The following is a 13110-nucleotide window of genomic DNA, read 5'->3' as shown; positions in this document are numbered from 1 at the left end:
TTCTGATCTCATCTTTGTCATTTCCTTTCTCCTACTCACTTTGGGCTTTTGTTGTTGTTGTTTTTCTAGTTTCTTTAAGTATACATTTAGATTGTTTACTTGAGCTTTTTCTTGATTCTTGAGATAGGCCTATGATGCTTTTGATTATACTGGTAGAACTGCTCTCTTTTTGTCCCGCAGACTGTGGGTTGTTGTGTTCTCATTTCCGTTGGTTTCAGGGCATCTTGATGACCTCCTTGATCTCACTCTTAGCCCATTTACTGTTTAGTATCATGTTATTTAGCCTCCATGGGTTTGTTTTTCAGGTTATTCCTTGTGATTGATTTGTATTTTTATACAATTTTGGTCAGAGAAGATGCTTGATATAATTTCAATCTTCTTAAATGTATTGGGATTTGTTTTGTGTCCTAATATGTGGTCTATCCTAGAAAATATTCCATGTGCACTTGAATTCAATGTATATCCTACTACTTTGAGGTAAGATGCTCTGAAGATATTAATTAAATCCATCTGATCTTGTGTGTCACTTAAAGCCACTGATTACTTGTTAATTTTCTGTCTGAAAGATCTATCCATTGATGTCAATGGGGTGTTAAAATTTCATGCTATGACTGTATTACTGTCAATCAATCTCTGCGTGTCCATCAGGATCTGCTCTATGTGTTTAGGTGACCCTGTATTGGGTATGTACATGTCTAAAAGGTTATATCCTCTTGTTGGGTTGATCCCTTTATCACATTATAGTTCTCTTATTCTGGCCTTTGTTTTTTTTCCAAATAGTTTCTCTCTCTCTTTTTTATGGTACGCGCCCTTAGCGGGAACCGAACCCGGGTCTCTCCGGACCGCAGGCCAACGCTCTAACCGCTGAGCCAAACTGGCCAGGGCTGTTTTAAATTTTATTTTGTCAGATATAAGTATTGCTGCCCCAGCTTTTTTCATCCCCATTTGCATGAAATATCCTTTTCTATCACTTTACTTTTAGTCTTTGTATATCTTTTGTTCTTAGATGGGTCTCTTGTAGACAGCTTGATATATGGTTCTTGTTTTCTTATCCATTCAGCCAACCGATGTTTTTTTGATTGGAGCATTTTAGCCATTTACATTTAAAGTGTTTATTGATGAGTACATATTTACTGCCACTTTATTCTTTATAATTATCTATGTCCCCCTGTTTTTGTTTTTACCTTTTTAAAGAAAACCATTTAAAATTTCCTGTAATACTGGTTTGATGGTGATGAACTCCTTTACCTTTTCTTGTCTTGGAAGTGCTTTATTTCTTCTTCAAGTTTAAATGATAGCCTTGCTTGATAGAGTAATCTTGGTTGTAGGCACTTGCTTTCGTCACTTTGACACTCTGTTTAGTACCTTCTGGCCTGAATGTTTCTGCTGAAAACTCAGCTGACAGTCTGATGGGAGCTCCCTTGTAGACAATTAACTTTTTCTCTTGCTGCTTTTAAGATTCTTTAAAATTTGCCATTTTAATTATGTGCCTTGGTGTGGGCCTCTTTCAGTTCATCTCCTGTGAAACTCTTAGGGTTTTCTTGACTTTTGTTTCTTTTGCTTTTGCCAGGTTATGAAAGTTTTCAGTCATTATTTTTAAAAATAGGGTCTTGATCTGTTGTTCTCACTCTTCTCTGTCTGGTGTTCCTATTATGCAGATGGTCTTATGCTTCATGTTGGCTCAAAGTCCCCTAAACTATTCTCATTTAATTTTTTTTTTTTTCCTGCTCTAACTGGGTGTCTTCTGCTATCCTGTCTTCCAAATCACTGATTTGATCCTCTGTTTCATCTAACCTACTTTTATCCTTCTAGTGTATTCTTTATTTCAGACATTTTATTCTATATTTTCACTGATTCTTTTTTATGGCTTCTATGTCCTTTTGTATGCTGTTGAAGTTCTCACTAACTTCCTTGAGCATCCTTATAACCATTGCTTTGAACTCTATATCTGGTAGATTTCTTACCTTCATTTCATTTACCAGTTTTTTTTCTGGAGATTTATCCTGTTCTTTCATTTGGCTGACTTTTTAAAATGTGTTTCTATGTATTAGGTAGGTCTGCTGTGTCCCCCAGTCTTGTTGGGGTGGCCTTATATAGGGGTCTTTGGGGTCTAGTGGTAGACTCCCCTTGATTACATGCTCTGGGTGCTCCAAGAATGACCATTGTGTGGGTTATGTGAGCCTCCCTGTTTTAATTGAGTTTGATTGTTGTTGGCTCACTCATGCATGGAGTTGACCCTCAGGCTGGCTCACTGTGAGCGTATGAGCTGTTCTCCAGTTGCTGACCACATGAAGTAGAACCTGCCTCAGCAAGGCCCAGTACCTGCTGAGATCTCCCTTTGAACATATCATTTGTACCATATTCAATCTTTCTCTGATGTTGTCTGAAGTTGGCCACTGGTTGTTTGGTTCTGGGTCCTCTTGGGAGGGATGTTGGTGCAGATCAGTATCAGACAATGCCTGTGACTGGACCTAGGCAATTTGTGTGTGGCTACAAAATGGTCCACAGTTTGTGGCTGTCTCTCCTTGACCTGGTTGTGCATGGAAAGGACCAAGCTACAGACCAAGGCTGGCTTCCACCAGCACCCAGCCCAGTGGTGGGTCAGCAAATGGTTCGAGGCTATCTGAGAGCTGTCTCCACCTGCCTCCGCCTGCTAGCTGCCTGGTAGGGTAAGTCACTAAAAGAGCCTCTAGGGACACTTGAGTTGGATGTGGTTGATTCTCAGTGAGTAACCAGGTAGTAAAGAGTGCTGTTAACCAGATTAACGCAGGTTCAAACTGGTGCCAGTGCTGGGTCTGATGCCACTCAGCAAAATTCCCAGGGAATGCCCTGTGCAGCTGTTTCCTGCCTGCTGCCTGCAGACTTTTGTGGTGGGGTGGGATCTTTGGGAGTAGTCAGGATAAGGCTAGCAGTTTATCAGGCCCAAACAGACCAAGATTTGTCTGGGTAAAGAGAACACGCAGATTGATTGGGCGGGCAAGGGGAAAATGACCATCGTCCTAGAGCTACATAACTCAGTCTGCACAGGTTTCTGCCCAGTCCGCCTAGGGAGCCTGACCTTGGCAAACAGGGCTGCCAGGAGTTGGGAAGTCTGGGCTCATGAATTTCTGTGAGGGGGAGATGGGTTCCACCTACTCTGCTGCTATTTTTGATCCCCAGACCTCTGCGGTGTTTTTGTGGTTGTTGTTCTTTAATTTGGAGGTCATTTTAGACTCCCAAGATTTTTAATTTTTGTATAGCTATTATTTAGAATTCCTTTGTGTTAATATCTTATATAATCATTGTACATTTATCTAAGATAATAAACAAACTTTAGTGCAATATTATTAACTAATCTATAGAATGTATTGGATTTCAGCAGTTTTCCCACAAATGTCCTTTTCTGTTTCAGTTTCAATCCAGTATCACATATTGAATGCAAATCTGTTTGAAAATTTGAAAATCAATTAGTGTATTTAACCATAAGAACAAACTAAAGAAAAAAAATTATATGTTCATTTCAATGCAAAAAACAAATAAACATTAAACAACAAAAAACATCAACTCATGATTAAAAACACATCAATCAAGATATCATAAAAGACAATTTATAAATTTAATAATGAATTTCTACTTAAAATTATGCAATATTCATAAATTTGAAAAATCAATACTATTAATATGTCATGACTCTCTAATGTGATACATAGATTTAACACAACCCTAATATAAATTCTAAAAGGCCTTTTTTATATATAAACAATTTAACTCTAAAATTTATACAAAAAATAGAACAGGCAAAATAATCTTGAAATAACAATTATCAGTTAGAGAATTCACTTGATTTCAAGACCTAGTATAAGGTTAAGTAACTAAAACAATATAGTATTGACAAATGGACAGACAAGTAATAGAGCAGAATAAAGATTCTCCTCCAGAAAAAAACAAAAACAAAAAAACACAACACGTATAATTAATTGATTTTAGTTAAAACAAAAGAAAATTAAATGAGACAAGGATAGATTTTGATAGAATAAATATGTGTGTGTATATATATATATACACATATGTATATACACACACACACACACATATATATATATATATATATATATATATATATATGATTAAATGTTGCAATATATATGTATGCAAAATTCCTCAGGAAAACATTTTCAAATCAAATCCAGAAATGTATGAAAAGGAGTATTATACCATGATAAAGAAGAGTTTGTCCCATTAAAGTAAGTTTTGTTTTCCATCTAAAACAAAGTGTTGTCACTCAGTGTAAAACAGCTGTCAGCAGGACAGAACACATGATCATCTTAACAGATGGAAAGAAGCATAAGACGAAATTCAGCACCACTTCAAGATGAAAACCAGCAACTCACTAGGGAATTTTCCTTTAAAGAGCCTCTGTGAAAATCACACAGTTAACAAAGTAAAGATGGAAGATAAGTTTCCCCTAATATCAGGAGCAAGACAAGGATTTCTGGTTGCACTAATTCTATTTATCTTGGTACAATTAGGCACAAGAATGAAATAAAGACAACCAAATTGGAGAAAAGGAAATCAAACTGTCTGTTTTTGCACATGTCATTATCTTGTATAGAGAAACTTTTCAGAAAGTAACTAAATAACTATTAGATGCAATAAATCAGTTCAGTAAGCTTTCAGGATGCATGGTAAATATACCAAAGTAATTAATTACACTTGTATATAACAATAAACAAACCCAAAATAAGATTAATAAAATAATTCCACTTATAATTACATTAAAATAAAATAGGACAAAACAACAACTTATTCTTTGATAACTACAAAATATAATTTTAAGACTTTAAAGGGATCAGAATAAACAGAGCCAGAACATGTTCATGTATTATAAGACTTAATATTGTTAAGGTTGTCTAAACTACCATAATTTTATCTACAGATACAATGCAAACCCTATCAAAAATTAACTAACTTCTCTGTAAAATTGACAAGGTGGATCTAAAATTCATATAGAAATTCAATAGAGGACTCAGGATAATCCAAAGATTCTTGGTAGTCAGTTATATTCATAACTATTGAATATAAGAATAAAAATGTAAATTTAATTTAATCTTCTATTACTCCATTTCCAGCACTATTTATTTATTGATATACACCCAAGTTTCAGCTTGATGTTGCATACTTTCTTACTGAAGAAAAATTTTTAACTGCTTTTTCAGGTGTGCTGTCAATAGATTTTCTCAATTTGTGGTTTTCTGAGAAAGTTTTTATTTTGTTTCCATTTCTAAAATATTTTTTCTGTGTTTTGAGATGGGAACTGAAAGTTTTTTGGGAGGAGTTTATTTCAGCGATTTTTAAGTGTTATATTTTTTCTCTGTCTTCTATGTTTCTGATGAGAATTTTGTGACATTTATATTTGTTCCTCAGTTGAATGTTTCCTCTTCTTGTGGCTGACTAAAAATTTTCCTCCTGTGTGGTGTGTGTGTGTGTTCGTGTGTGTACATTTGTTTTTAGTAGTTTAAATATGTTTGCCTTAGTTATGTGTTTGTGTACACATGTTTTTTTATTTTAATTAATTAATTAATTAATTAATTAATTAATTTTTGTTACAGATGTTTCTCCTTTTCCCCCCACTGATTCGCCCCTCCTCGGCCTTCCCCACCCCTTCCCCAGTTTGTTGTCCATGACCTTTGTTCATGCATACATGCATATGAGTTCTGTGGTTTACCTCTCCCCCACCACCCCTCTTCTGGGGATTGTCAGCCTGTACCGCACTTCCACGTCTCAGGGACTACCCAATTCTCCAGACTGTTATGTTCATTATATTCTACAAATAAGTGAGATTATATGATACTTGTCTTTCTCTGTTTGGCTTGTTTCGCTTAAGATAATACTTTCCAGGTCCCTCCATGTTTTCTCAAAGGATAAGAGATCTTTCTTTTTTACAGCTGCATAGTACTCCATTGTATATATGTGCCATGGTTTTTCTATCCATTCGTCTACTGATGGACATTTGGGCTGTTTCCAGATTTTAGCTATTGTAAATAGTGCTGCTACGAACGTGGGGGTACGTACATTCTTTCTGATTGGTGTTTCAGGCTTCTTAGAGTATATTCCTAGAAGTGGGATCACTGGCTCTGATCTTTTCTATTTCCTTCCTTCTACTTGATCCAGGGTTTTCTTTATGTTTGCTTTTTAGTTCTTTAAGTTGTGAGGTTAGATAGTCTATTAGAAATTTTTCTTGCTTCTTGAGGTATGCCTGTAGTGCTATGAACTTCCCTCTCAGAACTGCTTTTGCTGCATCCCATAGATTTTGTATTGTTGTGTGTTCATTTTCATTGGTTTCCAGGAAGTTTTTAATTTCTTTCTTGATCTCCATGGTAACCCATTCATTGTTCACTAACATGCTATTTAGCCTCCATGTTTTCAAATGTCTTTGCATGTTCTTGTTGCAATTGATTTCTAGTTTCATTGTGATCTGAGAAGATGTTTGATATGATTTCAGTCTTCTTGAACTTGTAGAGACTTAGTTTGTGCCCTAACATGTGGTCTGTGTTTGAGAATGTCCCATGTGCACTTGAGAAGAATGTGAATTCTGCAGTTTTGGGGTGTAATTCTCTGTAGATATCTATGAAATCCATTTGATCTAGTGCTTCAGAGTCTGCGTTTCCTTGTTAATTTTTTGTCTAGAAGATCTATCCAGTGATGTCAGCAGGGTATTGAAGTCCCCTGTTATGATTGTATTGCTGTTGATTCTCCGTTGAAGTCCTCCAGAAGATTTTTAATATATGATGGTGTTCCTATATTGGATGCATGTATGTTTATCAAGGATATATCTTCCTGTTGGATAGATCTTTTCAATATTACTAGTGGCCTTCTTTGTCTCTAGTTAGGGCCTTCATTTTGAAATCTACTTCATCAGATATGAGTATTGCTACCCCAGCATTTTTTTGCTTTCTATTTGCTTGAAAGGTTTTTTTTCCATCACTTTACTTTCAACCTATGTGAGTCTTTTGTTGTGAGGTGGGTCTCTTGTAAACAATATGCTTTCTTATCCAGTCAGCTACTCTGTATCTTTTTATCGGAGCATTCAAACCATTCACATTTAAGGTGATAATTGACATGTACTCATTGCCATTTTTGTTTAGTATGTTCTATTTTTCTTCCTATTTCTTCTATTAATTACAGCAGTCCTTTTAGCATATATTGTAGTGCTGGTTTGGTGGTAATATATTCCCTTAGTCTTTTTTTGTCTGGGAAGCTCTTTATTTGACCTTCTATTTTGAATGATAGCCTTGCTGGATAAAGTAGTCTTGGATTCAGATCCTTGTTTTTCATAACCTTGACTATTTCATGCCACTCCCTTCTGGCCTGTAGTGTTTCTGTTGAGAAGTTAGCTGAGAGCCTTATGCGGTTTCTCTTGTAGGTAACCTGTTGCTTATCTCTTGCTGCCTTTAGGATTCTCTCTTTGCCTTTAACTTTTGGCATTTTAATTACCACGTGTCTTGGTGTGGACCTGTTTGGGTTCTTCTTACTTGGGGCTCTCTGTGCTTCTTCAACTTGAATGCCTTCTACCTTCACCAAGTTAGAAAAGTTTTCTGTCACTATTTCTTCAAATATATTCTCTAACCCTTGCCCATTTTCTTCCTCTTCAGGGACTCCTATAATTTGAATTTTATAACGTTTCCAGTTGTCCCATAGTTCTCTTAAGCTGTCTTCCTGTTTTTTCCTTTTGGTTTTCTGATTGGTTGATTTTTTTCTACCCTGTCTTCTAATTCACTGATCTGATCCTCAGTTTCCTCTACTCTGCTGGTTAGTCCTTCCAATGTGTTCTTAATTTCTGCTATGTCATTCTTCATTTCCACTTGGTTAGTTTTAACTGTTTCTATATCTTTACTCATGGTGCTGATGTCCTTACTCATGCTGTTGAGTTTCCTTAAGATCATGGCTCTGAACTCTACCTCTGATAATTTTCTTAGCTGCATTTCATTTATCTGATCTTCAGTAGAGGTGTCTTGTTCTTTCATTTGGGATTTTTTTCTTTGTTTCACCACTTTGGCTATCTCAGTGGGTTTTGGAGCCTGCCAAATTTTTCCTGAAGGTGTTGTTCTTCTGTTTGTGACTCCCTCTACTGGATTTGGGTGAGCCTGGGTAGGCCCACATTAAACACCCCTGTCAAATCTTAATTTCCTGGGTACATTTACAAGCCCAGGAAAGGTTTATTTATCCTCTGTATTTTCCCTGGAGGGTAGTAGTCTCAGTTACTCGGTGCCTTGGATTGTAGCCCTGGTGTTCTGCATAAGGGGATTTCCAGAGGGTGGGATAGATGCTGGTTGTTAATGAGCCTCAATTGGCATTTCTTTGCCTCACCTCGAATAGGCTGAATCTCCGAGGGGGGTGCTGCTGCTATTTCCCACAGCTTGGGGAAGAAGCACACCGGCCACCGTCCTTTGTGGCCTCAACTCAGCAAAAACTCTGAGTGCCCTCCAAATCCCGGGTGTCCCGATAGAGTTCCAGCCTAGTTTGCCCTCCCTCTGCAGTAGCCCCCAGGTGAGTGGCTGTGGCTATTTTAGTGTTCTGTCCTGGCTTTCTGTGCTGTGGAGCAGGCTTGGTCTTTATTCCCCAAGGGCGCTGCTCACAGCTAAGACTGCTGCTGTCCCTGGGCTCCCAGTCTGCCACCCTCTCGTGCAAATCCTACCAGTGTCCCTGGTTATATGGTCCTGTTCTGTTTGCTTTTCTGTTGCTTTTTTCTGAGGATTTGTCTTTATTTTAGTTGTAATTCTCATTTAGTCCTGGGAGATCCTCTGAGTAGCTTCTATTCAGTCCTCCTCCATTTTCATGTCCTCTAAGCCTATCTTGTGTGCAGCTGGGTCACACAGGCCTTTCTGGGGCCCTACAACCTGCAGGTCCCACGGGATACTGGATCACATAGTCCCTTTGATCCGGCTCTATGCCTATGTTATGGGCTGCTTGGTGGCACAGGCCTCTCTGGTGTTTCAGCACCCCACAGGTCCCGCAGGTAACTGGATGGCACAGTCCCTGCTGGGTGGCACCGGCCTCTCTGGTGCCCCTGCACCCTGCAGTTTCCATGGGCAGGCAGCTGAAGTGCACCAGTCTCTCTTGGGCTCAGGCTTTTCACAGCTCTTGTGAGCTGCTGGACCACAAATACCTCTGTGAAGCCCCAGGTCCTGCCTTTGGTGGCTAGGTAGTGCTGCTGCTCCATGCTCAGCTTTTGCTGTAGTTTTTGGGGATGGGTCTCAGCTGCTGGTCTGTGCTTCTGTTGCCTGGGGAAGGATGTCTGCTCCCCAGCCTCTGTTGCTGGGGGTATATCTCGACTCTGATTGGGCTGCTACTATGGGTTATGGTGCTGGGCTCCAGGCTGTCTGTGGCTTCAGCAACCAGCACCTTGGGAGCTTCACTACTGTGCACTGGTCTGTGTTTACACAGAGTGTCCACTGGTGCGATGGTGCCAGGTGTGCTGGTGGGCTCAAGTTGCTGGGCCCTAGCCACTTCCACTGCCTCCTTGCAGGGAAGACCTGGGATCTTCCAAAATGGTGGGACCTCCCCGCGGTGCAGGGAGAAGCCCCCGGAAGGGCCGCTCACCACAGTAGCCAGCTGCTCCATCCACAGCACAGGAACCTTCTGCTCCGCGGCTCTGCACTGCTCGGGTGTGGTCGTCCACCTTCACGTCCACTCACACTCTCTCACACTTGCTCACTCTCTCACACACTCACCCTCCCTGCGGTCCTGTCTGCCAACATCTTTTTTTCTGTGTATGCATTTTTTAATTATTTTGTTGTTTGTTTGATATTTACTTTTCTTGTTTTTTTTTTTTTATTCTTTTGTACATGTGATTTGGTGTTTGTTAATTAATTTGGAATATTTTTGTTTGTACTGTTCAGTGATTCAGATATCACATACTAGAATATTTTATTTTTTTCACAGTTTTTTGCACTTTTATTTGATTCCCTTGCATCGTTTCCATCTCTCTCCTGAAATCATTCAATTGAACTGACATGTCCAACTTTTCCCTTAAGACTTTGAACTAATTACCCATAGCATTTTAAAATTCTTAGTCAGGTCTAACAATTTTGTGTCATATACAAATATGCTTCTGATGGCAATCTTTTTCTTTGTTGCTGTGTGTTTTTGTGTACTTGCTTCTGCTTGATTTGCCATGCTCTATAATTTTTGCTTTCTTTAGAGTACACTGGAGACTAGATAAATACATTGTATGCCTGGAAATCATCATGCTTTTCCTTCTGCTTGGGATTTAGTGAGCATATTCGAGTTTAGTTTGAATTAGTGTAGCAAGACATTTAGCTGATTTTGAGAGTTTTGGGTGCTATGGTTATATTCATTGCACCAGAGACGTCACATTCCTGTAGAGCAGTGAATCTCAACGTTCCTAAACTGTGACCCTTTAATACATTCCTTGTGTCGGGGTGACCCCCAACCATAAAATTATTCTCATTGCTACTTCATAACTATAATTTTGCTACTGTTATGAATTACCATCGGAAATATGTGTTTTCTGATGTTCTTAGGCGACCCCTGTGAAAGGGTCATTCGACCGCGAAAGGAGTCTCGACCCACAGGTTGAGAACCGCTGTGTAGAGGGATCCTTGTGTCTAGTGTAGAGATGGGTTTAGCAGACCAATGTTTGAGCATTTCTGAATTTTAGAAAAAGTAACTGTTGTCCTTCCCCCAACTTTATCCTCCTATTGGTTGTTATCTAAAGTTTGTTATTAGGGTAAAGGTGGAAGTTTGGTTTCTATTCTTTTGATTAAGCTTTAATATTAGGCATACAATGTGTCCCTTGATCCTGGAGGTGTGGATTTTTCTCATCTCATGCTTTTTCTTTATAGTTGTGGTCTTAGCATGTGATTCTACTCTTGGACCAGAAGTAATTCTGTTTGTTTTTTACTTACTTATTTCTTTCTCTTATGTATGGTATTTTAACCAATATCTTTTTTTCAAATATTTTTTATATATATTTTTCTTTATTGTTTGTTAGAGAGAGAGGAAGGGAGAGGGAGAGAGAGACAGAAACATCAATGAGAGAGAACATTGATTGGCCTCCTCCTGCATGCCCCCCCTGTGGGGATCTGACCCACAACCTGGGCATGTGCCCTGACCGGGAATCAAACCGGCGACCTCTTGTTGCCTGGATTGACACTCAGCCACTGAGCCACATTGGCCAGGCTCAAATATGTTTTTATTTATTTTTTAGAGAGAGAAGAGGGATAGAGGGATAGAACCATGGCTGTGACAGAGAGACATTGATCAGCTGCCTCATGCTCACCCTTACTGGGAATCAAGCCAGGCATGTGCCCTGACTGGGAATCGAACCGGGACCTCTCAGTCCATGGGACAACGCTCCATCCACTGAGCCACACCAGCTGGGCAATTTTTAACTAATAGCTTAAAGGCAGCAGCACTTCCTTCCCTGCCCCCTAGATAAAGGAGTTTTTCCATAATAAGGGACAGGGAGAGATCCAGGCAGACACTGATACCTCACACAGATCTGGTGCCCTCCCCCGTCCTCAGCTTAGGTATTTATAAAGTCTTTACTGACTTTTGCTGTAACTGACTAGCTAGTGGACTTCCCTATGACAGACCAAGAAGATTCAGATTACCCCAATTTCTGTAGAACCCAGAGTTTCCTATTATCCTAAACATTTATATCTGCTCTTCCTCAATTTGTCACCTGTTTGCGGATCTCTCCTTAATGATGTCTGGTTGCACAGACCAGGTGAATGCTTTCTCCCCCTCCTCTGTCCCTGTACGTACCACCGCTCCCTACATTTTGGTCCTGTTGGTTGCTCTGTGTCCTCGCCTTTCAACACATTTGATATAAGAAATTAATTTGATGTACTTTGTCTCTTTCTGTAAGGGAGGGAGTGTCACTCTGGTAATTGTCTGCTTCCCAGGGTAGAAGTCATCAGAATCAAATATTTGTGAGCAATTAGATTATGTCCTAAAAATTAATTTTTATTTTATTAATCAGAATCCAAGTATAACATGTATGGTAATGATACTAGTAATAGTAATACTATCAAATTGCAGATTATAGTTATCAAGCACTTATCAAGATGATTTGAGAAAGTATTTATAGCTATTTCCTATCAAAGCCACATCTAAAATGGCAATTGAAAGTTCATATGACAAAAATGAAATTGATAGCTGACAATAAAGCATTTATCCCTTTTATATTAGTATAATTTTGAATGTTATATATTGCTAAAATCTTATTCTCCCTAATATCTTGGTGTGGTACCTGTTTTCTTTTGAAATTGAAATGGGAGCCATACTCTAGAGGATAAAAGAGATGCAATATTCATGGACTCAGTAACTTAAGTTAATTAAATACATTCTTACCTTGTTTCTTAAAATGTTTTTTTAAAAGATCTGTTTCCTCCTTGAAAAACAATTCCCTCCATTTATTCCTAAATGTTGATGAGGATAACTCAAATTTAGACAAGGCCCCAAAATGTCATTAATTAATATTAACATTAACCTTGATATATTAAGAGGATTGATGTTTGAAGGTTTCACGCAATAAGTGGGGAAATTCTTGATTTTTATGTACTTAATTACTAATACATCTTGTCAGTAACACCCCTCTCTTCCTTCCAACTTCTGTTCCATAATAAATTACTATATTTTCTAGGATTGCTTAAAAACTCTTTCCCATGGACAACTTTCCTAATTTTTTTTATTACCTTATTTTTATGACAGTTAAGAATCTCATAGTACTACAGAGTTTTCATGACAATCATTAGTATTATTATAATGTCTTCTCTTGTTAGTCTTTTATATCTAGGCTATACATTCCATGATGGTAGAATTTATTTCTCCCTTATTTTATGTCTATCCTTTGCATCTAGTACCATGTGTGACCTAACTAGCATTTATTGTAAAAAGGAAAGATGTGTTCAAATGCTTGGAAATATCCTCCCCTTTAGAATTCAGCCAAATCATCAACAAGATTTCATTACATTTTTTTTCGTATTCTCACTAACCAGTACAGATCTTGCAACATGGTAACTAAATCAATAAATTACTCTTAAAAAATCAATAAATCAATTAAAGTTTAGCAACCTTTAAATATATTAATTTTAGAGTATATTT

The sequence above is a fragment of the Molossus molossus genome, unplaced genomic scaffold, assembly GCF_014108415.1.
Source record: "Molossus molossus isolate mMolMol1 unplaced genomic scaffold, mMolMol1.p scaffold_m16_p_11, whole genome shotgun sequence".
In the NCBI taxonomy this organism is placed as follows: Eukaryota; Metazoa; Chordata; class Mammalia; order Chiroptera; family Molossidae; genus Molossus; species Molossus molossus.
Note: the sequence above shows the minus strand (reverse complement) of the source record.